Source organism: Scyliorhinus torazame, chromosome 10 (genome assembly GCF_047496885.1).
Source record: "Scyliorhinus torazame isolate Kashiwa2021f chromosome 10, sScyTor2.1, whole genome shotgun sequence".
Classification (NCBI taxonomy): domain Eukaryota; kingdom Metazoa; phylum Chordata; class Chondrichthyes; order Carcharhiniformes; family Scyliorhinidae; genus Scyliorhinus; species Scyliorhinus torazame.
In genome coordinates this window covers 147,946,503-147,972,704 of record NC_092716.1, presented here as the reverse complement: position 1 = coordinate 147,972,704, position 26,202 = coordinate 147,946,503, and the positions used below count along the sequence as shown (strand labels likewise).

At 52.9% G+C, this 26,202-nt stretch overlaps 1 protein-coding gene across 2 annotated transcripts in view; it reads left to right on the top strand.

The window, feature by feature from the left end:
• Nucleotides 1–656: 656 nt before the first annotated feature.
• LOC140430963 (tumor protein p53-inducible protein 11-like) overlaps nt 657–26,202 on the top strand; it is a 235,251-nt gene continuing 209,705 nt past the window's right edge. Inside the window, exon 1 of one of the 2 annotated variants that reach the window (XM_072518811.1) lies at nt 657–838. The gene's annotated coding sequence lies outside the window, so the exon portion shown is untranslated. Of the gene's footprint in view, nt 839–9,623; nt 9,734–26,202 lie in introns of those variants that run through there. The other variant, XM_072518812.1, reaches the window with a different exon arrangement.

Sequence of the window (26,202 nt, the reverse complement as noted above, 5' to 3'; positions counted from 1 at the left end):
CCCATTCTCCCCAAGTGCTATATCCAGCTGCCTCTTGGATATATTCAAAGTTTTAGCATCAACTACTTCCTGTGGTAATGAATTCCACAGGCTCACCACTCTTTGTGTGAAGAAGTTTCTCCTTATCTCTGTCCGAAATGGTTTACCCTGAATCCTCAGCCTGTGAGCCCTGGTTCTGGACACACCCATCATTGGTAACATCTTCCCCGCATCTACCCTGTCTGGGATGTATTACAATAATGGAGTGCGGCTCTATTAGATTTATTACCCTCCCCTCACTTTCTTTGTAACTGGGTGTATTATGGTAGTGGATTGCAGATCTATTAGATGTATTACATTCTTCTCTTTAGCTCTCCTTCTGTAACAGGGTGTATTACGGTAATGGAGTGTGGCTCTTTTAGATGCATTACACTCTCCTCGCTCACTCTCTGCAACTGGATGTATTATGGTAGTAGAGTGTGGCTCTATTAGATGTATTACATTCTTCTCTTGAGCTCTCTCTGTTACAGGGTGTTTTATGATAGTGGAGTGCGGCTCATTTAGATGTATTACACTCTCCTCTCTAGCTCTCACTGCTACTGGGTGTATTATGGTATTGGAGTGCGGCTATATTAGATGTATTACAGTCTCTTCGCTAGCTCTGTCTGTTACTGGGTTATGTTAGTGGAGTGCGTCTCTATTAGATATATTACTCTCTTGCTCTCTCTCAATTCGCGCTCTCTCAATTCACTCTGTGATCTGCTCCAGTTTGTGGGAGCGCAGTTGAGGAACGGGTTAGTGGGGTGGCACCAAATAGAGGAGCAGCCTCCGAGTGCATATCAGTGTCAAGCGTCTTGAGGTGAGTCCGCTGCAAACTTTGAGCATCCCGGGGTGGTGGCTGTAAGCCTAATTCTAACTGCCGTGTTTCATGAAACAAACTGCTGGTAACTTTCTTGCTGAAGATTCCGAGTTACTGACACCAGGATAAAGTGTGACTGATCCATGAATCAACGTGGTTGACACCAAACACTGAGTGAGACAGGCTCTCGGATAAAGTGTGTCCGACACTGGGGCAGAGCGTGACTGACTCCTTGATTCAATGAGACTGGTCCTGGACACAGGGTGAGACTGGAGGATAGAGTGTGACTGCCACTGGACGCGGTATGAGACTGAATCCTGGATAGAGGGTGTCTATACAGTCTGCGGGGTGTGACTGATGGTGTGTACGTCTATACAGTCTGTGGGGTGTGACTGATGGTATGTGTGTGTCTATACAGTCTGTGGGGTGTGACTGACTTTCTATAAAGTCTGTGGGGTGTGACATGATGTGTGTGTGTCTGTACAGTCTGTGGGGTGTGACTGATGGTGTGTGTCTTTGCAGTCTGGGCTGTGACGGATGGTGTGTGTCTATACAGTCTGTGGGGTGTGACTGATGGTGTGTGTCTATACAGTCTGTGGGGTGTGACTGATGGTGTGTGTTTATACAGTCTGTGGGGTGTGACTGATGGTGTGTGTCTATACAGTCTGTGGGGTGTGACAGATGATGTGTGTGTGTCTGTACAGTCCGTGGGGTGTGACTGATGGTGTGTGTCTATGCAGTCTGTGGGCTGTGACTGATGGTGTGTGTCTATACAGTCTGTGGGGTGTGACTGACTTTCTATACAGTCTGTGGGGTGTGACAGATGATGTGTGTGTCTATGCAGTCTGGGCTGTGACGGATGGTGTGTGTCTATACAGTCTGTGGGGTGTGACTGATGGTGTGTGTCTATACAGTCTGTGGGGTGTGACTGATGGTGTGTGTTTATACAGTCTGTGGGGTGTGACTGACGGTGTGTGTCTCTAAAGTCTGTGGGGTGTGACAGATGATGTGTGTGTGTGTCTGTACAGTCCGTGGGGTGTGACTGATGGTGTGTGTCTATGCAGTCTGTGGGCTGTGACTGATGGTGTGTGTCTATACAGTCTGTGGGGTGTGACTGACTTTCTATAAAGTCTGTGGGGTGTGACATGATGTGTGTGTGTCTGTACAGTCTGTGGGGTGTGACTGATGGTGTGTGTCTTTGCAGTCTGGGCTGTGACGGATGGTGTGTGTCTATACAGTCTGTGGGGTGTGACTGATGGTGTGTGTCTATACAGTCTGTGGGGTGTGACTGATGGTGTGTGTTTATACAGTCTGTGGGGTGTGACTGATGGTGTGTGTCTATACAGTCTGTGGGGTGTGACAGATGATGTGTGTGTGTCTGTACAGTCCGTGGGGTGTGACTGATGGTGTGTGTCTATGCAGTCTGTGGGCTGTGACTGATGGTGTGTGTCTATACAGTCTGTGGGGTGTGACTGACTTTCTATACAGTCTGTGGGGTGTGACAGATGATGTGTGTGTCTATGCAGTCTGGGCTGTGACGGATGGTGTGTGTCTATACAGTCTGTGGGGTGTGACTGATGGTGTGTGTCTATACAGTCTGTGGGGTGTGACTGATGGTGTGTGTTTATACAGTCTGTGGGGTGTGACTGACGGTGTGTGTCTCTAAAGTCTGTGGGGTGTGACAGATGATGTGTGTGTGTGTCTGTACAGTCCGTGGGGTGTGACTGATGGTGTGTGTCTATGCAGTCTGTGGGCTGTGACTGATGGTGTGTGTCTATACAGTCTGTGGGGTGTGACAGATGATGTGTGTGTCTATACAGTCTGGGGTGTGACTGATGGTGTGTGTGTGTGTGTGTATACAGTATGTAGGGTGTGACTGATGATATGTGTGTCTATACAGTCTGTGGGGTGTGACTGATGGTGTGTACGTCTATACAATCTGTGGGGTGTGACTGATGGTATGTGTGTGTCTATACAGTATGTGGGGTGTGACTGAAGGTGTGTGTGTCTATACAGTCTGTGGGGTGTGACTGATGGTGTGTGTCTATACAGCCTGTGGGGTGTGACTGATGGTGTGTGTCTATACAGTATGTGGGGTGTGACTGATGGTGTGTGTCTATACAGTCTGTGGGGTGTGACCGATGGTGTGTGTCTATACACTCTGTGGGGTGTGACTGATGGTGTGTGTGCCTATACAGTATGTGGGGTGTGACTGATGGTATGTGTGTCTATACAGTCTGTGGGGTGTGACTGATGGTGTGTGTCTATATAGTCTGGGGTGTGACTGATGGTGTGTGTGTCTATACAGTCTGTGGGGTGTGACAGATGGTGTGTGTGTCTACAGTCTGTCGGGTGTGACTGATGATGTGTGTCTATACAGTCTGTGGGGTGTGACTGATGGTATGTGTGCCTATACAGTCTGTGGGGTGTGTCTATACAGTCTGTGGGGTGTGACTGATGGTGTGTGTGTCTATATAGTCTGTGGGGTGTGACTGATGGTGTATCTGTCTACACAGTCTGTGGGGTGTGACTGATTATGTGTGTCTATACAGTCTGTGAGGTGTGAGGGTGTTTGTGTGTGTGTTTCTATACAGTCTGTGGGGTGTGACGGATTATGTGTGTGTGTCTATACAGTCTGTGGGGTGTGATTGATGGTGTGTGTGTCTATAGTCTGTGGGGTGTGACTAATGATGTGTGGCTATACAATCTGTGGGGTGTGACTGATGGTGTGTGTCTATGCAGTCTGTGGGCTGTGACTGATGGTGTGTATACAGTCTGTGGGGTGTGACTGACTTTCTATACAGTCTGTGGGGTGTGACAGATGATGTGTGTGTGTCTGTACAGTCTGTGGGGTGTGACTGATGGTGTGTGTCTATGCAGTCTGGGCTGTGACGGATGGTGTGTGTCTATACAGTCTGTGGGGTGTGACTGATGGTGTGTGTCTATACAGTCTGTGGGGTGTGACTGATGGTGTGTGTTTATACAGTCTGTGGGGTGTGACTGATGGTGTGTGTCTATACAGTCTGTGGGGTGTGACAGATGATGTGTGTGTGTCTGTACAGTCCGTGGGGTGTGACTGATGGTGTGTGTCTATGCAGTCTGTGGGCTGTGACTGATGGTGTGTGTCTATACAGTCTGTGGGGTGTGACTGACTTTCTATACAGTCTGTGGGGTGTGACAGATGATGTGTGTGTCTATGCAGTCTGGGCTGTGACGGATGGTGTGTGTCTATACAGTCTGTGGGGTGTGACTGATGGTGTGTGTCTATACAGTCTGTGGGGTGTGACTGATGGTGTGTGTTTATACAGTCTGTGGGGTGTGACTGACGGTGTGTGTCTCTAAAGTCTGTGGGGTGTGACAGATGATGTGTGTGTGTGTCTGTACAGTCCGTGGGGTGTGACTGATGGTGTGTGTCTATGCAGTCTGTGGGCTGTGACTGATGGTGTGTGTCTATACAGTCTGTGGGGTGTGACAGATGATGTGTGTGTCTATACAGTCTGGGGTGTGACTGATGGTGTGTGTGTGTGTGTGTATACAGTATGTAGGGTGTGACTGATGATATGTGTGTCTATACAGTCTGTGGGGTGTGACTGATGGTGTGTACGTCTATACAATCTGTGGGGTGTGACTGATGGTATGTGTGTGTCTATACAGTATGTGGGGTGTGACTGAAGGTGTGTGTGTCTATACAGTCTGTGGGGTGTGACTGATGGTGTGTGTCTATACAGCCTGTGGGGTGTGACTGATGGTGTGTGTCTATACAGTATGTGGGGTGTGACTGATGGTGTGTGTCTATACAGTCTGTGGGGTGTGACCGATGGTGTGTGTCTATACACTCTGTGGGGTGTGACTGATGGTGTGTGTGTCTATACAGTATGTGGGGTGTGACTGATGGTATGTGTGTCTATACAGTCTGTGGGGTGTGACTGATGGTGTGTGTCTATATAGTCTGGGGTGTGACTGATGGTGTGTGTGTCTATACAGTCTGTGGGGTGTGACAGATGGTGTGTGTGTCTACAGTCTGTCGGGTGTGACTGATGATGTGTGTCTATACAGTCTGTGGGGTGTGACTGATGGTATGTGTGCCTATACAGTCTGTGGGGTGTGTCTATACAGTCTGTGGGGTGTGACTGATGGTGTGTGTGTCTATATAGTCTGTGGGGTGTGACTGATGGTGTATCTGTCTACACAGTCTGTGGGGTGTGACTGATTATGTGTGTCTATACAGTCTGTGAGGTGTGAGGGTGTTTGTGTGTGTGTTTCTATACAGTCTGTGGGGTGTGACGGATTATGTGTGTGTGTCTATACAGTCTGTGGGGTGTGATTGATGGTGTGTGTGTCTATAGTCTGTGGGGTGTGACTAATGATGTGTGGCTATACAATCTGTGGGGTGTGACTGATGGTGTGTGTCTATGCAGTCTGTGGGCTGTGACTGATGGTGTGTATACAGTCTGTGGGGTGTGACTGACTTTCTATACAGTCTGTGGGGTGTGACAGATGATGTGTGTGTGTCTGTACAGTCTGTGGGGTGTGACTGATGGTGTGTGTCTATGCAGTCTGGGCTGTGACGGATGGTGTGTGTCTATACAGTCTGTGGGGTGTGACTGATGGTGTGTGTCTATACAGTCTGTGGGGTGTGACTGATGGTGTGTGTTTATACCGTCTGTGGGGTGTGACTGACGGTGTGTGTCTATACAGTCTGTGGGGTGTGACAGATGATGTGTGTGTGTGTCTGTACAGTCCGTGGGGTGTGACTGATGGTGTGTGTCTATGCAGTCTGTGGGCTGTGACTGATGGTGTGTGTCTATACAGTCTGTGGGGTGTGACAGATGATGTGTGTGTCTATACAGTCTGGGGTGTGACTGATGGTGTGTGTGTGTGTGTCTATACAGTATGTAGGGTGTGACTGATGATATGTGTGTCTATACAGTCTGTGGGGTGTGACTGATGGTGTGTACGTCTACAATCTGTGGGGTGTGACTGATGGTATGTGTGTGTCTATACAGTATGTGGGGTGTGACTGAAGGTGTGTGTGTCTATACAGTCTGTGGGGTGTGACTGATGGTGTGTGTCTATACAGCCTGTGGGGTGTGACTGATGGTGTGTGTCTATACAGTATGTGGGGTGTGACTGATGGTGTGTGTCTATACAGTCTGTGGGGTGTGACCGATGGTGTGTGTCTATACACTCTGTGGGGTGTGACTGATGGTGTGTGTGTCTATACAGTATGTGGGGTGTGACTGATGGTATGTGTGTCTATACAGTCTGTGGGGTGTGACTGATGGTGTGTGTCTATATAGTCTGGGGTGTGACTGATGGTGTGTGTGTCTATACAGTCTGTGGGGTGTGACAGATGGTGTGTGTGTCTACAGTCTGTCGGGTGTGACTGATGATGTGTGTCTATACAGTCTGTGGGGTGTGACTGATGGTATGTGTGCCTATACAGTCTGTGGGGTGTGTCTATACAGTCTGTGGGGTGTGACTGATGGTGTGTGTGTCTATATAGTCTGTGGGGTGTGACTGATGGTGTATCTGTCTACACAGTCTGTGGGGTGTGACTGATTATGTGTGTCTATACAGTCTGTGAGGTGTGAGGGTGTTTGTGTGTGTGTTTCTATACAGTCTGTGGGGTGTGACGGATTATGTGTGTGTGTCTATACAGTCTGTGGGGTGTGATTGATGGTGTGTGTGTCTATAGTCTGTGGGGTGTGACTAATGATGTGTGGCTATACAATCTGTGGGGTGTGACTGATGGTGTGTGTCTATGCAGTCTGTGGGCTGTGACTGATGGTGTGTGTCTATACAGTCTGTGGGGTGTGACTGACTTTCTATACAGTCTGTGGGGTGTGACAGATGATGTGTGTGTGTCTGTACAGTCTGTGGGGTGTGACTGATGGTGTGTGTCTATGCAGTCTGGGCTGTGACGGATGGTGTGTGTCTATACAGTCTGTGGGGTGTGACTGATGGTGTGTGTCTATACAGTCTGTGGGGTGTGACTGATGGTGTGTGTTTATACAGTCTGTGGGGTGTGACTGATGGTGTGTGTCTATACAGTCTGTGGGGTGTGATAGATGATGTGTGTGTGTCTGTACAGTCCGTGGGGTGTGACTGATGGTGTGTGTCTATGCAGTCTGTGGGCTGTGACTGATGATGTGTGTGTCTATACAGTCTGGGGTGTGACTGATGGTGTGTGTGTGTCTATACAGTATGTAGGGTGTGACTGATGATATGTGTGTCTATACAGTCTGTGGGGTGTGACTGATGGTGTGTACGTCTATACAATCTGTGGGGTGTGACTGATCGTATGTGTGTGTCTATACAGTATGTGGGGTGTGACTGAAGGTGTGTGTGTCTATACAGTCTGTGGGGTGTGACTGATGGTGTGTGTCTATACAGCCTGTGGGGTGTGACTGATGGTGTGTGTCTATACAGTATGTGGGGTGTGACTGATGGTGTGTGTCTATACAGTCTGTGGGGTGTGACCGATGGTGTGTGTCTATACACTCTGTGGGGTGTGACTGATGGTGTGTGTGTCTATACAGTATGTGGGGTGTGACTGATGGTATGTGTGTCTATACAGTCTGTGGGGTGTGACTGATGGTGTGTGTCTATATAGTCTGGGGTGTGACTGATGGTGTGTGTGTCTATACAGTCTGTGGGGTGTGACAGATGGTGTGTGTGTCTACAGTCTGTCGGGTGTGACTGATGATGTGTGTCTATACAGTCTGTGGGGTGTGACTGATGATATGTGTGCCTATACAGTCTGTGTGGTGTGTCTATACAGTCTGTGGGGTGTGACTGATGGTGTGTGTGTCTATATAGTCTGTGGGGTGTGACTGATGGTGTATCTGTCTACACAGTCTGTGGGGTGTGACTGATTATGTGTGTCTATACAGTCTGTGAGGTGTGAGGGTGTTTGTGTGTGTGTTTCTATACAGTCTGTGGGGTGTGACGGATTATGTGTGTGTGTCTATACAGTCTGTGGGGTGTGATTGATGGTGTGTGTGTCTATAGTCTGTGGGGTGTGACTAATGATGTGTGGCTATACAATCTGTGGGGTGTGACTGATGGTGTGTGGCTATACAATCTGTGGGGTGTGACTGATGGTGTGTATGCATCTAAATAGTCTGTGGGGTGTGAGTGTGTGTGTGTGTGCCTATACAGTCTATGGGGTGTGAGGGTGTGTGTGTGTCTATACAGTCTGTAGGGTGTGACTGATGGTGTGTGTGTCTATACAGTCTGTGGGGTGTGACAGATGGTGTGTGTGTCTACAGTCTGTCGGGTGTGACTGATGTTGTGTGTCTATACAGTCTGTGGGGTGTGACTGATGGTATGTGTGCCTATACAGCCTGTGGGGTGTGTCTATACAGTCTGTGGGGTGTGACTGATGGTGTGTGTGTCTATATAGTCTGTGGGGTGTGACTGATGGTGTGTGTCTATACAGTCTGTGGGGTGTGACCGATGGTGTGTGTCTATACACTCTGTGGGGTGTGACTGATGGTGTGTGTGTCTATACAGTATGTGGGGTGTGACTGATGGTATGTGTGTCTATACAGTCTGTGGGGTGTGACTGATGGTGTGTGTCTATATAGTCTGGGGTGTGACTGATGGTGTGTGTGTCTATACAGTCTGTGGGGTGTGACAGATGGTGTGTGTGTGTCTACAGTCTGTCGGGTGTGACTGATGATGTGTGTCTATACAGTCTGTGGGGTGTGACTGATGGTATGTGTGCCTATACAGTCTGTGGGGTGTGTCTATACAGTCTGTGGGGTGTGACTGATGGTGTGTGTGTCTATATAGTCTGTGGGGTGTGACTGATGGTGTATCTGTCTACACAGTCTGTGGGGTGTGACTGATTATGTGTGTCTATACAGTCTGTGAGGTGTGAGGGTGTTTGTGTGTGTGTTTCTATACAGTCTGTGGGGTGTGACGGATTATGTGTGTGTGTCTATACAGTCTGTGGGGTGTGATTGATGGTGTGTGTGTCTATAGTCTGTGGGGTGTGACTGATGATGTGTGGCTATACAATCTGTGGGGTGTGACTGATGATGTGTGGCTATACAATCTGTGGGGTGTGACTGATGGTGTGTGGCTATACAATCTGTGGTGTGTGACTGATGGTGTGTATGCATCTAAATAGTCTGTGGGGTGTGAGTGTGTGTGTGTGTGCCTATACAGTCTATGGGGTGTGAGGGTGTGTGTGTGTCTATACAGTCTGTAGGGTGTGACTGATGGTGGGTGTGTTTGTCTACACAGTCTGTGGGGTGTGACTGATGGTGGGTGTGTGTTTATACAGTCTGTGGGGTGTGACTGATGGCGTGTGTATCTAAACCGGCTGTGTGCAGTATGTATTAAAGGAACTAAGGCAGAGAACTGAGTTGCTGGAATGCGAAGAAATCAAAGTTGTTTTCCTTCAGAACTTGGACTTTAGCCCAGCAGCTGGAAAGTGGGTTGTTTGTAGTTGGAGTTTGGGAAACCGGCCTATGATATTGGATTACCTGCTGCCAAGTTCCCTAGTGTAACCTATACTAGAATGGTGTGCGGTTGAAGTGTTTTGAATGTGAGGTTGAACAGTGTTTTCTGTCTTGTCACTGTTTCTACCTGTGTGGTGCTGGGACTGGTAACCAAGTGATGTGCTGAATGTTATCTTTAAAAAATAACTATTTCCTGTCACCATTGTCTTCAAAGATTAACAGGCGCCGGAATGTGGCGACGAGGGACTTTTCACAGTAACTTCATTGAAGCCTACTCGTGACAATCGGCTATTATTATTACAAATGCAGGTGCTTCGAATTTGCATGAAAAACTTTATCACACAGCGGATTCACTCGTGTCTAGAGCGAGGAATCCAACAATTTGGATCTGGACCTGTGGCCAAAATTGGCTTCCAGAAAGGTGAATTACCTCCCTTCTGTTTTTATTTTTCAATAATAGCCTGTTCAATCTCTCACCAATTGATGCCAGACAGATATAGAGCCAGCTAACACTTTTCAGAACTCTCTTGTTTCTCTGCATGCCAGAATCTTTTGGGTAAATGTTCAAATTGTTTCTTTATTGTTGGAAATGAAGGAGGAAGTGAGGGGCTGTTTGCTGAGAGTGGATTCACTTGCCCTGTTCTGGGATCTCTGGCAGGGTCACACTGTGCCAAAATAGCCTGACTGATGCCTATGGAAGGGAGGACCCGCACTGAGCCCCTGGGAGAGACTGATCTCAAAACAACAGCAGTGGGCAATGTTGCAATATATAGTTTTTAGTCAAATGATGGCTGGGAGGGTTTGTGTGGCACTGAATACCATGGGAAAAATCCCCCTTGGAACAGAGATCCCAGACTCTTGAGCTTTTTTAGAACATAGAACATTACAGTGCAGTACAGGCCCTTCGGCCCTCGATGTTGCGCCGACCTGTGAAACCACTCTAAAGCCCATCTACACTATTCCCTTATCGTCCATATGTCTATCCAATGACCATTTGAATGCCCTTAGTGTTGGCGAGTCCACTACTGTTGCAGGTAGGGCATTCCACTCCCTTACTACTCTCTGAGTAAAGAACCTACCTCTGACATCTGTCTTATATCTATCTCCCCTCAAGTTAAAGCTATGTCCCCTCGTGCTAGACATCACCATCCGAGGAAAAAGGCTCTCACTGTCCACCCTATCCAATCCTCTGATCATCTTATATGCCTCAATTAAGTCACCTCTTAACCTTCTTCTCTCCAACAAAAACAACCTCAAGTCCCTCAGCCTTTCCTCATAAGATCTTCCCTCATACCAGGCAACATTCTGGTAAATCTCCTCTGCACCCTTTCCAATGCTTCCACATCCTTCCTATAATGCGGCGACCAGAATTGCACGCAATACTCCAAATGCGGCCGCACCAGAGTTTTGTACAGCTGCAACGTGACCTCATGGTTCTGAAACTCAATCCCTCTACCAATAAAAGCTAACACACCGTACGCCTTCTTAACAACCCTCTCAACCTGGGTGGTAACTTTCAGGGATCTATGTACATGGACACCGAGATCTCTCTGTTCATCCACACTGCCAAGAATCTTACCATTAGCCCAGTACTCTGTCTTCCTGTTGTTCCTTCCAAAATGAATCACCTCACACTTTTCTGCATTAAACTCCATTTGCCACCTCTCAGCCCAGCGCTGCAGCTTATCTATGTCCCTCTGTAACTTGTAACATCCTTCCGCACTGTCCACAACTCCACCGACTTTAGTGTCATCTGCAAATTTACTCACCCATCCTTCTACGCCCTCCTCCAGGTCATTTATAAAAATGACAAACAGCAGTGGCCCCAAAACAGATCCTTGTGGTACACCACTAGTAACTGGACTCCAGTCTGAACATTTCCCATCAACCACCACCCTTTGTGTTCTTCCAGCTAGCCAATTTCTGATCCAAACTGCTAAATCACCCTGAATCCCATGCCTCCGTATTTTCTGCAGTAGCCTACCGTGGAGAACCTTATCAAACGCTTTACTGAAATCCATATACACCACATCAACTGCTTTACCCTCATCCACCTGTTTGGTCACCTTCTCAAAGAACTCAATAAAGTTTGTGAGGCACGACCTACCCTTCACAGAACCATGTTGAGTATCTATAATCAAATTATTCCTTTCCAGATGATTATACATCCTATCTCTTATAAACCTTTCCAAGATTTTGCCCACAACCGAAGTAAGGCTCACTGGTCTATAGCTACCGGGATTGTCTCTACTCCCCTTCTTGAACAAGGGGACAACATTTGCTATCCTCCAGTCTTCTGGCACTATTCTTGTAGACAAAGATGACTTAAAGATCAAAGCCAAAGGCTCAGCAATCTCCTCCCTAGCTTCCCAGAGAATCCTTGGATAAATCCCATCCGGCCTAGGGGACTTATCTATTTTCACACTTTCCAGAATTGCTGACACCTCCTCCTTATGAACCTCAAGTCCTTCCAGCCTAGTAGCCTGAATCTCAGTATTCTCATCGACAACATTGTCTTTTTCCTGTATGAATACTGACGAAAAATATTCATTTAGCACCTCTCCTATCTCCTCGGACTCCAAGCACAACTTCCCACTACTGTCCTTGACTGGCCCTACTCTTACCCTAGTCATTTGTTTATTCCTAACATATCTATAGAAAACTTTAGGGTTATCCTTGATCCTACCTGCCAAAGACTTCTCATGTCCCCTCCTGGCTCTTCTTAGCTCTCTCTTTAGGTCCTTCCTAGCTAACTTGTAACTCTCGAGCGCCCTAACTAAACCTTCATGTCTCATCTTTACATAAGCCTCCTTCTTCCTCTTGACAAGTGTTTCGACTGCTTTAGTAAACCACGGTTCCCTTGCTCGACCACTTCCTCCCTGCCTGACAGGTACATACATATCAAGGACACGCAGTAGCTATTCCTTGAACAAGCTCCACATTTCCATTGTGCCCATCCCCTGCAGTTTTCCTCTCCATCCGATGCATCCTAAGTCTTGCCTCATCGCATCATAATTGCCTTTCCCCCAGCATCAGAGGCAATAATTATAGGTGCTACAAGTGAGTTAGGGAGGATAAAACTGATCCAGTGACCACCCTAAACCTGATAGGAGTGGATATCAGCTGGGGATATGCAGTAACATTCCCTGTGCTTTAACTGTCCTGCTTGCCTCACCCGGGTACGGAGAGGAACAATATCCTTAGATTCAATGATTCAGGAGCAGGAAAGAAAACTGGTGAAGGACAGCGAAAAAGCAGTTTTTTTTTTTAGAAGATTTCACATCGCCTGGGACATCACCAAGTTCCCATGGCAGCACCATGCCTGTGATCACATCCCCTCACCAACCGTGCGGATTTATCAATATGAATGATGCAGTTATTACCTATCAACACCTTTTCTGATTGATCGGTGGGTTAATTTGGTGAATGGAGCTGTAATAGCCATCCCCAGAAGAGACTGATCTCGACATCTGCAATAATTATCAGAGTGCACCGTTCTTGTCAGTCTGTACATTTTTGATTGGAAGGTGGATTGATGTTGTGGTCAGAGCCTCATGCATACAGAGACATGCAGGGTGTACGGAGGACTGGAACATGTGACGTGCAGCAGATATGGAACATTAAAGAGAAAGGACAAGACGACAAAATGGAGTAATGATATGGGTAATGATAACCAGATTGTGGCAGGAAGGGACTGATAGCCATTTCAGATAAGTGGTTGCAAGGTGGCCAAGGTTAGGAGCTAAATATGCAATGGTTTTTGGCATTTTTGAAGGACAGGGAGCTAGAAGAAAGTGGTGCAGTTGCTCTGTATTCAGGTAGTGAGGGACTTCTTAGTTCTAAAGATGAAGATGGAGGATCAGCTTGGGTAGAGGTAAGAAATAGCAAAGGTAAGAAGTCACTTGCGGGAGTAATAGCCCTAACACTAGCTACATTGTAGGATAGATGTACGGAAAAAATAATGAGAGCTTGTAAGAAGGCACTCCAATAATCATAGATGAGTTTAATCTTCATAAAGATTAGCTGAATCAGATTGGCAAATGTATCCTGGAAGATGAGTGCATTGTGTATTTGGGACAATTTCTCAGAGCAGTATGTACTAACCAGGGAGTAAGCTATTTTAGAACAGATAATATGTAATGAGATAGGGTTATGACCTTAGTGAAAGAACTTCTAGCTAAGAGTGATCATAAAATGACAGAATTTTCACATTCAGATTGAGGATGAGAAGTGTGGGTCTAAGATTTGTGCCGTAAACCTAAACAAGGAGATAATAACAGGACATTTAGAAAATTGTAATACAATGAGGCAGAGCCAACATGGTTTTGTGAAAGGGAAATTGTATTTGACTAATTTATCAGAGTTCTTTGAGGAAGTAACAAACACAGTACACAGAGGAACCTGTGGATGTGGTGTGCCTTGGATTTCCAAAAGGCATTTGCTAAAATGCCATGTCAAAAGTTATTACACAAAGTAAGAGTTCTTTTGTAGGGCGTAACATACTAGTATGGTTAGAGGATTGGTTATGTAACAGTAAACTAAGAGAGTAGAGATAAATGGGTTATTTTTGGGATGGCAAGCCATACCTAGTGGAGTGCCAAGGTGCTGGGACTGCAACGATTTGTAATGTGTATCAATGACTTGGATGAAAGGAACAAATGTGCGCTAAATTTGCTGATGAGACAAAGCAAGGTAGGAAAGTCAGTTGTTAAAAGGACAGCTGAAGCCTGCGGATGGATTTAGAAAGATTTAACATGTGGGCAAAGATTTAGTAGATCAAGAATCATTTGGCAAAATGTGGGCTTGCCCAGGAAGAATAAAAAAGCAGTGTATTATTTGAAAGGAGACTGATTGCAGAACTCAACAGTACAGAGGGATCTAGGTGTCCTGGTATACAGGGGGATCTGAGTGTCCTGGTCTACAGGGGGATCTGGGTGCCCTGCTAGACAGGGGGATCTGGGTGTCCTGGTAGACAGGGGGATCTGAGTGTCCTGGTCTACAGGGGGATCTGGGTGTCCTGGGAGACAGGGGGATCTGTGTGTCCTGGTAGACAGGGGGATCTGGGTGCCCTGGTCTACAGGAGGATCTGGGTTTCCTGGTAGACAGGGGGATCTGGGTGTCCTGGTAGACAGGGGATCTGGGTGTCTTGGTCTACAGGGGGATCAGGGTGTCCTGGTAGAAAGGGGGATCTGGTGTCCTGGTCTACAGGGGGATCTGGGTGTCCTGGTAGACAGGGGAATCTGGGTGTCCTGGTAGACAGGGGGATCTGGGTGTCCTGGTAGACAGGGGGATCTGGGTGTCCTGGTAGACAGGGGGATCTGGGTGTCCTGGTAGACAGGGGGATCTGGGTGTCCAGGTAGACAGGGGGAACTGGGTGTCCTGGTAGACAGAGAGATCTGGGTATCCTGGTAGACAGAGGGATCTGGGTGTCCTGGTCTACAGGGGGATCTGGGTGTCCTGGTAGACAGGGGGATCTGGGTGTCCTGGTCTACAGGGGGATCTGGGTGTCCTGGTAGACAGGGGGATCTGGGTGTCCTGGTAGGCAGGGGGATCTGGGTGCCCTGCTAGACAGGGGGATCTGGCTGTCCTGGTAGACAGGAGGATCTGGGTGTCCTGGTAGACAAGGGGATCTGGGTGTCCTGGTAGACAGGGGGATCTGGGTGTCCTGGTAGACAGGGGGATCTGGGTGTCCTGGTATACAGGGGGATCTGGGTGTCCTGGTAGACAGGGGGATATGGGCGTACTGGGAGACAGGGGTATCTGTGTGCCCTGGTAGACAGGAGGATCTGGGTGTCCTGGTAGACAGGGGGATCTGGGTGTCCTGGTAGACAGGGGGATCTGGGTGTCCTGGTAGACAGGGGGATCTGGGTGTCCTGGTAGACAGGGGGATCTGGGTGTCCTGGTAGACAGGGGGATCTGGGTGTCCTGGTAGACAGGGGGATCTGGGTGTCCTGGTAGACAGGGGGATCTGGGTGTCCTGGTAGACAGGGGGATCTGGGTGTCCTGGTAGACAGGAGGATCTGGGTGTCCTGGTAGACAGGGGGATCAGGGCGTCCTGGTTGACGGGGGATCTGGGCGTCCTGGTAGACAGGGGGATCTGGGCGTCCTGGTAGACAGGGGGATTTGGGTGCCCTGGTAGCCAGGGGGATCTGGGTGCCCTGGTATACAGGGGGATCTGGGTGCCCTGGTATACAGGGGGATCTGGGTGTCCTGGTATACAGGGGAATCTGGGTGTCCTGGTAGACAGGGGGATCTGGGTGTCCTGGTAGACAGGGGGATCTGAGTGTCCTGGTAGACAGGGGGATCTGGGCGTACTGGGAGACAGGGGGATCTGTGTGCCCTGGTAGACAGGGGGATCTGGGTGTCCTGGTAGACAGGGGGATCTGGGTGTCCTGGTAGACAGGGGGATCTGGATGTCCTGGTAGACAGGGGGATCCGGGTGTCCTGGTAGACATGGGGATCAGGGTGTCCTGGTAGACAGGGGGATCTGGGTGTCCTGGTACACAGGGGGATCTGGGTGTCCTGGTAGACAGGGGGATCTGGGTGTCCTGGTAGACAGGGGGATCTGGGTGTCCTGGTATACAGGGGGATCTGGGTGTCCTGGTAGACAGGGCAATCTGGGCGTACTGGTAGACAGGGGGATCTGTGTGCCCTGGTAGACAGGGGGATCTGGGTGTCCTGGTAGACAGGGGGATCTGGGTGTCCTGGTAGACAGGGGGATCTGGATGTCCTGATAGACAGGGGGATCTGGGTGTCCTGGTAGACAGGGGGATCTGGGTGTCCTGGTAGACAGGGGGATCTGGGTATCCTGGTAGACAGGGGGATCTGGGTGCCCTGGTAGACCGGGGGATCTCGGTGTCCTGGTAGACAGGGGGATCTGGGTGTCCTGGTAGACAGGGGGATCTGGGTGTCCTGGTAGACAGGGGGATCTGGGTGTCCTGGTAGACAGGGGGATCTGGGTGTCCTGGTAGACAGGGGGATCTGGATGTCCTGGTAGACAGGTGGATCTGGGTGGCCTGGTATACAGGAGTATCTGGGTGTCCTGGTATACAGGGGGATCTGGGTGTCCTGGTAGCCAGGGGGATCTGGGTGTCCTGGTAGACAGGGAGATCTGGGTGTCCTGGTAGACAGGGGGATCTGGGTGTCCTGGTAGACAGGGGGATCTGGGTGTCCTGGTAGACAGGGGGATCTGGGTGTCCTGGTAGACAGAGAGATCTGGGTATGCTGGTAGACAGAGGGACCTGGGTGTCCTGGTCTACAGGGGAATCTGGGTGTCCTGGTCTACAGGGGGACCTGGGTGTCCCGGTAGACAGGGGGATCTGGGTGTCCTGGTAGGCAGGGGGATCTGGGTGCCCTGCTAGACAGTGGGATCTGGGTGTCCTGGTAGACAGGGGGATCTGAGTGTCCTGGTCTACAGGGGGATCTGGGTGTCCTGGGAGACAGGGGGATCTGTGTGTCCTGGTGGACAGGGGAATCTGGGTGCCCTGGTCTACAGGAGCATCTGGGTTTGCTGGTAGATGGGGGGGATCTGGGTGTCCTGGTCTACAGGGGGATCTATGTGTCCTGGTCGACAGGGGGATCTGGGTGTCCTGGTAGACAGGAGGATCTGGGTGTCCTGGTAGACAAGGGGATCTGGGTGTCCTGGTAGACAGGGGGATCTGGTTGTCCTGGTAGACAGGGGCATCTGGGTGTCCTGGTATACAGGGGGATCTGGGTGTCCTGGTAGACAGGGGGATCTGGGCGTACTGGTAGACAGGGGGATCTGGGTGTCCTGGTAGACAGGGGGATCTGGATGTCCTGGTAGACAGGGGGATCTGGGTGTCCTGGTAGACAGGGGGATCTGGGTGTCCTGGTAGACAGGGGGATCTGGGTGTCCTGGTAGACAGGGGGATCTGGGTGTCCTGGTAGACAGGGGGAGCTGGGTGTCCTGGTAGACAGGGGGATCTGGGTGTCCAGGTAGACAGGGGGAACTGGGTGTCCTGGTAGACAGAGAGATCTGGGTATCCTGGAAGACAGAGGGATCTGGGTGTCCTGGTCTACAGGGGGATCTGGATGTCCTGGTCTACAGGGGGATCTGGGTGCCCTGGTAGACAGGGGGATCTGGGTGTCCTGGTAGGCAGGGGGATCTGTGTGCCCTGCTAGACAGGGGGATCTGGGTGTCCTGGTAGACAGGGGGATCTGAGTGTCCTAGTCTACAGGGGGATCTGGGGGTCCTGGGAGACAGGGGGATCTGTGTGTCCTGGTAGACAGGGGGATCTGGGTGCCCTGGTCAACAGGAGGAATTGGGTTTCCTGGTAGACAGGGGGATCTGGGTGTCCTGGTCTACAGGGGGATCTGGGTGTCCTGGTAGACAGGGGGATCTGGGTGTCCTGGTAGACAGTAGGATCTGGGTGTCCTGGTAGACAAGGGGATCTGGGTGTCCTGGTAGACAGGGGGATCTGGGTGTCCTGGTAGACAGGGGGATCTGGGTGTCCTGGTAGGCAGGGGGATCTGTGTGCCCTGCTAGACAGGGGGATCTGGGTGTCCTGGTAGACAGGGGGATCTGAGTGTCCTAGTCTACAGGGGGATCTGGGGGTCCTGGGAGACAGGGGGATCTGTGTGTCCTGGTAGACAGGGGGATCTGGGTGCCCTGGTCAACAGGAGGAATTGGGTTTCCTGGTAGACAGGGGGATCTGGGTGTCCTGGTCTACAGGGGGATCTGGGTGTCCTGGTAGACAGGGGGATCTGGGTGTCCTGGTAGACAGTAGGATCTGGGTGTCCTGGTAGACAAGGGGATCTGGGTGTCCTGGTAGACAGGGGGATCTGGGTGTCCTGGTAGACAGGGGGATCTGGGTGTCCTGGTAGACAGGGGGATCTGGGCGTACTGGTAGACAGGGGGATCTGTGTACCCTGGAAGACAGGGGGATCTGGGTGTCCTCGTAGACAGGTGGATCTGGGTGTCCTGGTAGACAGGGGGATCTGGATGTCCTGGTAGACAAGGGGATCTGGGTGTCCTGGTAGACAGGGGGATCTGGGTGTCCAGGTAGACAGGGGGAACTGGGTGTCCTGGTAGACAGGGGGAACTGGGTGTCCTGGTAGACAGAGAGATCTGGGTGTCCTGGTAGACAAGGGGATCTGGGTGTCCTGGTAGACAGGGGGATCTGGGTGTCCTGGTAGACAGGGGGATCTGGGTGTCCTGGTCTACAGGGGGATCTGGGTGTCCTGGTAGACAGGGGGATCTGGGTGTCCTGGTAGACAGGGGGATCTGGGTGTCCTGGTAGACAGGGGGATCTGGGTGTCCTGGTAGACAGGGGGATCTGGGTGTCCTGGTAGACAGGGGGATCTGGGTGTCCTGGTAGACAGGGGGATCTGGGTGTCCTGGTAGAAAGGGGGATCTGGGTGTCCTGGTCTACAGGGGGATCTGGGTGTCCTGGTAGACAGGGGGATCTGGGTGTCCTGGTAGACAGGGGGATCTGGGTGTCCTGGTAGGCAGGGGGATCTGGGTGTCCTGGTAGACAGGGGGATCTGGGTGTCCTGGTAGACAGGGGGATCTGGGTGTCCAGGTAGACAGGGGGAACTGGGTGTCCTGGGAGACAGGGGGATCTGTGTGTCCTGGTAGACAGGGGGAACTGGGTGCCCTGGTCTACAGGAGGATCTGGGTTTCCTGCTAGACAGGGGGATCTGGGTGTCCTGGTCTACAGGAGAATCTGGGTGTCCTGGTAGACAGGGGGATCTGGGTGTCCTGGTAGACAGGGGGATCTGGGTGTCCTGGTAGACAGGGGGATCTGGGTGTCCTGGTAGACAGGGGGATCTGGGTGTCCAGGTAGACAGGGGGAACTGGGTGTCCTGGTAGACAGAGAGATCTGGGTATCCTGGTAGACAGAGGGATCTGGGTGTCCTGGTCTACAGGGGGATCTGGGTGTCCTGGTAGAAAGGGGGATCTGGGTGTCCTGGTCTACAGGGGGATCTGGGTGTCCTGGTAGACAGGGGGATCTGGGTGTCCTGGTAGGCAGGGGGATCTGGGTGCCCTGCTAGACAGGGGGATCTGGCTGTCCTGGTAGACAGGAGGATCTGGGTGTCCTGGTAGACAAGGGGATCTGGGTGTCCTGGTAGACAGGGGGATCTGGGTGTCCTGGTAGACAGGGGGATCTGGGTGTCCTGGTATACAGGGGGATCTGGGTGTCCTGGTAGACAGGGGGATATGGGCGTACTGGGAGACAGGGGGATCTGTGTGCCCTGGTAGACAGGAGGATCTGGGTGTCCTGGTAGACAGGGGGATCTGGGTGTCCTGGTAGACAGGGGGATCTGGGTGTCCTGGTAGACAGGGGGATCTGGGTGTCCTGGTAGACAGGGGGATCTGGGTGTCCTGGTAGACAGGGGGATCTGGGTGTCCTGGTAGACAGGGGGATCTGGGTGTCCTGGTAGACAGGGGGATCTGGGTGTCCTGGTAGACAGGGGGATCTGGGTGTCCTGGTAGACAGGGGGATCTGGGTGTCCTGGTAGACAGGAGGATCTGGGTGTCCTGGTAGACAGGGGGATCTGGGCGTCCTGGTAGACGGGGGATCTGGGCGTCCTGGTAGACAGGGGGATTTGGGTGCCCTGGTAGCCAGGGGGATCTGGGTGCCCTGGTAGCCAGGGGGATCTGGGTGCCCTGGTATACAGGGGGATCTGGGTGCCCTGGTATACAGGGGGATCTGGGTGTCCTGGTATACAGGGGAATCTGGGTGTCCTGGTAGACAGGGGGATCTGGGTGTCCTGGTAGACAGGGGGATCTGAGTGTCTGGTCTACAGGAGGATCTGGGTTTCCTGGTAGATAGGGGGATCTGGGTGTCTTAGTCTACAGGGGGATCTGGGTGTCCTGGTAGACAGGGGGATCTGGGTGTCCTGGTAGACAGGGGGATCTGGGTGTCCTGGTAGACAGGGGGATCTGGGTGTCCTGGTAGACAGGGGGATCTGGGCGTACTGGGAGACAGGGGGATCTGTGTGCCCTGGTAGACAGGGGGATCTGGGTGTCCTGGTAGACAGGGGGATCTGGGTGTCCTGGTAGACAGGGGGATCTGGATGTCCTGGTAGACAGGGGGATCCGGGTGTCCTGGTAGACATGGGGATCTGGGTGTCCTGGTAGACAGGGGGATCTGGGTGTCCTGGTACACAGGGGGATCTGGGTGTCCTGGTAGACAGGGGGATCTGGGTGTCCTGGTAGACAGGGGGATCTGGGTGTCCTGGTATACAGGGGGATCTGGGTGTCCTGGTAGACAGGGCAATCTGGGCGTACTGGTAGACAGGGGGATCTGTGTGCCCTGGTAGACAGGGGGATCTGGGTGTCCTGGTAGACAGGGGGATCTGGGTGTCCTGGTAGACAGGGGGATCTGGATGTCCTGATAGACAGGGGGATCTGGGTGTCCTGGTAGACAGGGGGATCTGGGTGTCCTGGTAGACAGGGGGATCTGGGTATCCTGGTAGACAGGGGGATCTGGGTGCCCTGGTAGACCGGGGGATCTGGGTGTCCTGGTAGACAGGGGGATCTGGGTGTCCTGGTAGACAGGGGGATCTGGGTGTCCTGGTAGACAGGGGGATCTGGGTGTCCTGGTAGACAGGGGGATCTGGGTGTCCTGGTAGACAGGGGGATCTGGATGTCCTGGTAGACAGGTGGATCGGGGTGGCCTGGTATACAGGAGTATCTGGGTGTCCTGGTATACAGGGGGATCTGGGTGTCCCGGTAGACAGGGGGATCTGGGTGTCCTGGTAGACAGGGGGATCTGTGTGTCCTGGTGGACAGGGGAATCTGGGTGCCCTGGTCTACAGGAGCATCTGGGTTTGCTGGTAGATGGGGGGGATCTGGGTGTCCTGGTCTACAGGGGGATCTATGTGTCCTGGTCGACAGGGGGATCTGGGTGTCCTGGTAGACAGGAGGATCTGGGTGTCCTGGTAGACAAGGGGATCTGGGTGTCCTGGTAGACAGGGGGATCTGGTTGTCCTGGTAGACAGGGGCATCTGGGTGTCCTGGTATACAGGGGGATCTGGGTGTCCTGGTAGACAGGGGGATCTGGGCGTACTGGTAGACAGGGGGATCTGGGTGTCCTGGTAGACAGGGGGATCTGGATGTCCTGGTAGACAGGGGGATCTGGGTGTCCTGGTAGACAGGGGGATCTGGGTGTCCTGGTAGACAGGGGGATCTGGGTGTCCTGGTAGACAGGGGGAGCTGGGTGTCCTGGTAGACAGGGGGATCTGGGTGTCCAGGTAGACAGGGGGAACTGGGTGTCCTGGTAGACAGAGAGATCTGGGTATCCTGGAAGACAGAGGGATCTGGGTGTCCTGGTCTACAGGGGGATCTGGATGTCCTGGTCTACAGGGGGATCTGGGTGCCCTGGTAGACAGGGGGATCTGGGTGTCCTGGTAGGCAGGGGGATCTGTGTGCCCTGCTAGACAGGGGGATCTGGGTGTCCTGGTAGACAGGGGGATCTGAGTGTCCTGGTCTACAGGGGGATCTGGGGGTCCTGGGAGACAGGGGGATCTGTGTGTCCTGGTAGACAGGGGGATCTGGGTGCCCTGGTCAACAGGAGGAATTGGGTTTCCTGGTAGACAGGGGGATCTGGGTGTCCTGGTCTACAGGGGGATCTGGGTGTCCTGGTAGACAGGGGGATCTGGGTGTCCTGGTAGACAGTAGGATCTGGGTGTCCTGGTAGACAAGGGGATCTGGGTGTCCTGGTAGACAGGGTGATCTGGGTGTCCTGGTAGACAGGGGGATCTGGGTGTCCTGGTAGACAGGGGGATCTGGGCGTACTGGTAGACAGGGGGATCTGTGTACCCTGGAAGACAGGGGGATCTGGGTGTCCTCGTAGACAGGTGGATCTGGGTGTCCTGGTAGACAGGGGGATCTGGATGTCCTGGTAGACAGGGGGATCTGGGTGTCCTGGTAGACAGGGGGATCTGGGTGTCCTGGGAGACAGGGGGATCTGGGTGTCCTGGAATACAGGGGGATCTGGGTGTCCTGGTAGACGGGGGATCTGGGCGTACTGGTAGACAGGGGGATCTGTGTGCCCTGGAAGACAGGGGGATCTGGGTGTCTTCGTAGACAGGTGGATCTGGGTGTCCTGGTAGACAGGGGGATCTGGATGTCCTGGTAGACAGTGGGATCTGGGTGTCCTGGTAGACAGGGGGATCTGGGTGTCCTGGTAGACAGGGGGATCTGGGTGTCCTGGTAGACAGGGGGATCTGGGTGTCCTGGTAGACAGGGGGATCTGGGTGTCCTGGTAGACAGGGGGATCTGGGTGTCCTGGTAGACAGCGGGATCTGGGTGTCCAGGTAGACAGGGGGATCTGGGCATCCTGGTAGCAAGGGGGATCGGGGTGTCCTGGTATACAGGGGGACCTTGGTGTCCTGGTAGACAGGGGGATCTGTGTGTCCTGGTATACAGGGGGATCTGGGTGTCCTGGTATACAGGGGGATCTTGGTGTCCTGGTATACAGGGGGATCTGGGTGTCCTGGTAGACAGGGGGGATCTGGGTGTCCTGGTAGACAGGGGGATCTGGGTGTCCTGGTATACAGAGAGATCTGGGTGTCCTGGTATACAGGGGGATCTGGGTATCCTGGTAGACAGGGGGATCTGGGTGCCCTTGTAGACAGGGGGATCTGGGTGCCCTGGTCTACAGGAGGATCTGGGTTTCCTGGTAGACAGGGGGATCTGGGTATCCTAGTCTACAGGGGGATCTGGGTGTCCTGGTATACAGGGGGAACTGGGTGTCCTGGTAGACAGAGAGATCTGGGTATCCTGGTAGACAGAGGGATCTGGGTGTCCTGGTCTACAGGGGGATCTGGATGTCCTGGTCTACAGGGGGATCTGGGTGTCCTGGTAGACAGGGGGATCTGTGTGTCCTGGTAGGCAGGGGGATCTGGGTGCCCTGCTAGACAGGGGGATCTGGGTGTCCTGGTAGACAGGGAGATCTGAGTGTCCTGGTCTACAGGGGGATCTGTGTGTCCTGGGAGACAGGGGGATCTGTGTGTCCTGGTAGACAGGTGGATCTGGGTGCCCTGGTCTACAGGAGGATCTGGGTTTCCTGGTAGACAGGGGGATCTGGGTGTCCTGGTCTACAGGGGGATCTGGGTGTCCTGGTAGACAGGGGGATCTGGGTGTCCTGGTAGACAGGGGGATCTGGGTGTCCTGGTAGACAGTAGGATCTGGGTGTCCTGGTAGACAAGGGGATCTGGGTGTCCTGGTAGACAGGGGGATCTGGGTGTCCTGGTAGACAGGGGGATCTGGGTGTCCTGGTATACAGGGGGATCTGGGTGTCCTGGTGGACAGGGGGATCTGGGTGTCCTGGTAGACAGGGGGATCTGGGTGTCCTGGTAGACAGGGGGATCTGGATGTCCTGATAGACAGGGGGATCTGGGTGTCCTGGTAGACAGGGGCATCTGGGTGTCCTGGTATACAGGGGGATCTGGGTGTCCTGGTAGACAGGGGGATCTGGGCGTACTGGTAGACAGGGGGATCTGGGTGTCCTGGTAGACAGGGGGATCTGGATGTCCTGGTAGACAGGGGGATCTGGGTGTCCTGGTAGACAGGGGGATCTGGGTGTCCTGGTAGACAGGGGGATCTGGGTGTCCTGGTAGACAGGGGGAGCTGGGTGTCCTGGTAGACAGGGGGATCTGGGTGTCCAGGTAGACAGGGGGAACTGGGTGTCCTGGTAGACAGAGAGATCTGGGTATCCTGGAAGACAGAGGGATCTGGGTGTCCTGGTCTACAGGGGGATCTGGATGTCCTGGTCTACAGGGGGATCTGGGTGCCCTGGTAGACAGGGGGATCTGGGTGTCCTGGTAGGCAGGGGGATCTGTGTGCCCTGCTAGACAGGGGGATCTGGGTGTCCTGGTAGACAGGGGGATCTGAGTGTCCTGGTCTACAGGGGGATCTGGGGGTCCTGGGAGACAGGGGGATCTGTGTGTCCTGGTAGACAGGGGGATCTGGGTGCCCTGGTCAACAGGAGGAATTGGGTTTCCTGGTAGACAGGGGGATCTGGGTGTCCTGGTCTACAGGGGGATCTGGGTGTCCTGGTAGACAGGGGGATCTGGGTGTCCTGGTAGACAGTAGGATCTGGGTGTCCTGGTAGACAAGGGGATCTGGGTGTCCTGGTAGACAGGGGGATCTGGGTGTCCTGGTAGACAGGGGGATCTGGGTGTCCTGGTAGACAGGGGGATCTGGGCGTACTGGTAGACAGGGGGATCTGTGTACCCTGGAAGACAGGGGGATCTGGGTGTCCTCGTAGACAGGTGGATCTGGGTGTCCTGGTAGACAGGGGGATCTGGATGTCCTGGTAGACAGGGGGATCTGGGTGTCCTGGTAGACAGGGGGATCTGGGTGTCCTGGGAGACAGGGGGATCTGGGTGTCCCGGAATACAGGGGGATCTGGGTGTCCTGGTAGACGGGGGATCTGGGCGTACTGGTAGACAGGGGGATCTGTGTGCCCTGGAAGACAGGGGGATCTGGGTGTCTTCGTAGACAGGTGGATCTGGGTGTCCTGGTAGACAGGGGGATCTGGATGTCCTGGTAGACAGTGGGATCTGGGTGTCCTGGTAGACAGGGGGATCTGGGTGTCCTGGTAGACAGGGGGATCTGGGTGTCCTGGTAGACAGGGGGATCTGGGTGTCCTGGTAGACAGGGGGATCTGGGTGTCCTGGTAGACAGGGGGATCTGGGTGTCCTGGTAGACAGCGGGATCTGGGTGTCCAGGTAGACAGGGGGATCTGGGCATCCTGGTAGCAAGGGGGATCGGGGTGTCCTGGTATACAGGGGGACTTTGGTGTCCTGGTAGACAGGGGGATCTGTGTGTCCTGGTATACAGGGGGATCTGGGTGTCCTGGTATACAGGGGGATCTTGGTGTCCTGGTATACAGGGGGATCTGGGTGTCCTGGTAGACAGGGGGATCTGGGTGTCCTGGTAGACAGGGGGATCTGGGTGTCCTGGTATACAGAGAGATCTGGGTGTCCTGGTATACAGGGGGATCTGGGTATCCTGGTAGACAGGGGGATCTGGGTGCCCTTGTAGACAGGGGGATCTGGGTGCCCTGGTCTACAGGAGGATCTGGGTTTCCTGGTAGACAGGGGGATCTGGGTATCCTAGTCTACAGGGGGATCTGGGTGTCCTGGTATACAGGGGGAACTGGGTGTCCTGGTAGACAGAGAGATCTGGGTATCCTGGTAGACAGAGGGATCTGGGTGTCCTGGTCTACAGGGGGATCTGGATGTCCTGGTCTACAGGGGGATCTGGGTGTCCTGGTAGACAGGGGGATCTGTGTGTCCTGGTAGGCAGGGGGATCTGGGTGCCCTGCTAGACAGGGGGATCTGGGTGTCCTGGTAGACAGTGAGATCTGAGTGTCCTGGTCTACAGGGGGATCTGTGTGTCCTGGGAGACAGGGGGATCTGTGTGTCCTGGTAGACAGGTGGATCTGGGTGCCCTGGTCTACAGGAGGATCTGGGTTTCCTGGTAGACAGGGGGATCTGGGTGTCCTGGTCTACAGGGGGATCTGGGTGTCCTGGTAGACAGGGGGATCTGGGTGTCCTGGTAGACAGGGGGATCTGGGTGTCCTGGTAGACAGTAGGATCTGGGTGTCCTGGTAGACAAGGGGATCTGGGTGTCCTGGTAGACAGGGGGATCTGGGTGTCCTGGTAGACAGGGGGATCTGGGTGTCCTGGTATACAGGGGGATCTGGGTGTCCTGGTGGACAGGGGGATCTGGGTGTCCTGGTAGACAGGGGGATCTGGGTGTCCTGGTAGACAGGGGGATCTGGATGTCCTGATAGACAGGGGGATCTGGGTGTCCTGGTAGACAGGGGGATCTGGGTGTCCTGGTAGACAGGGGGATCTGGGTGTCCTGGTGGACAGGGGGATCTGGGTGTCCTGGTAGACAGGGGGATCTGG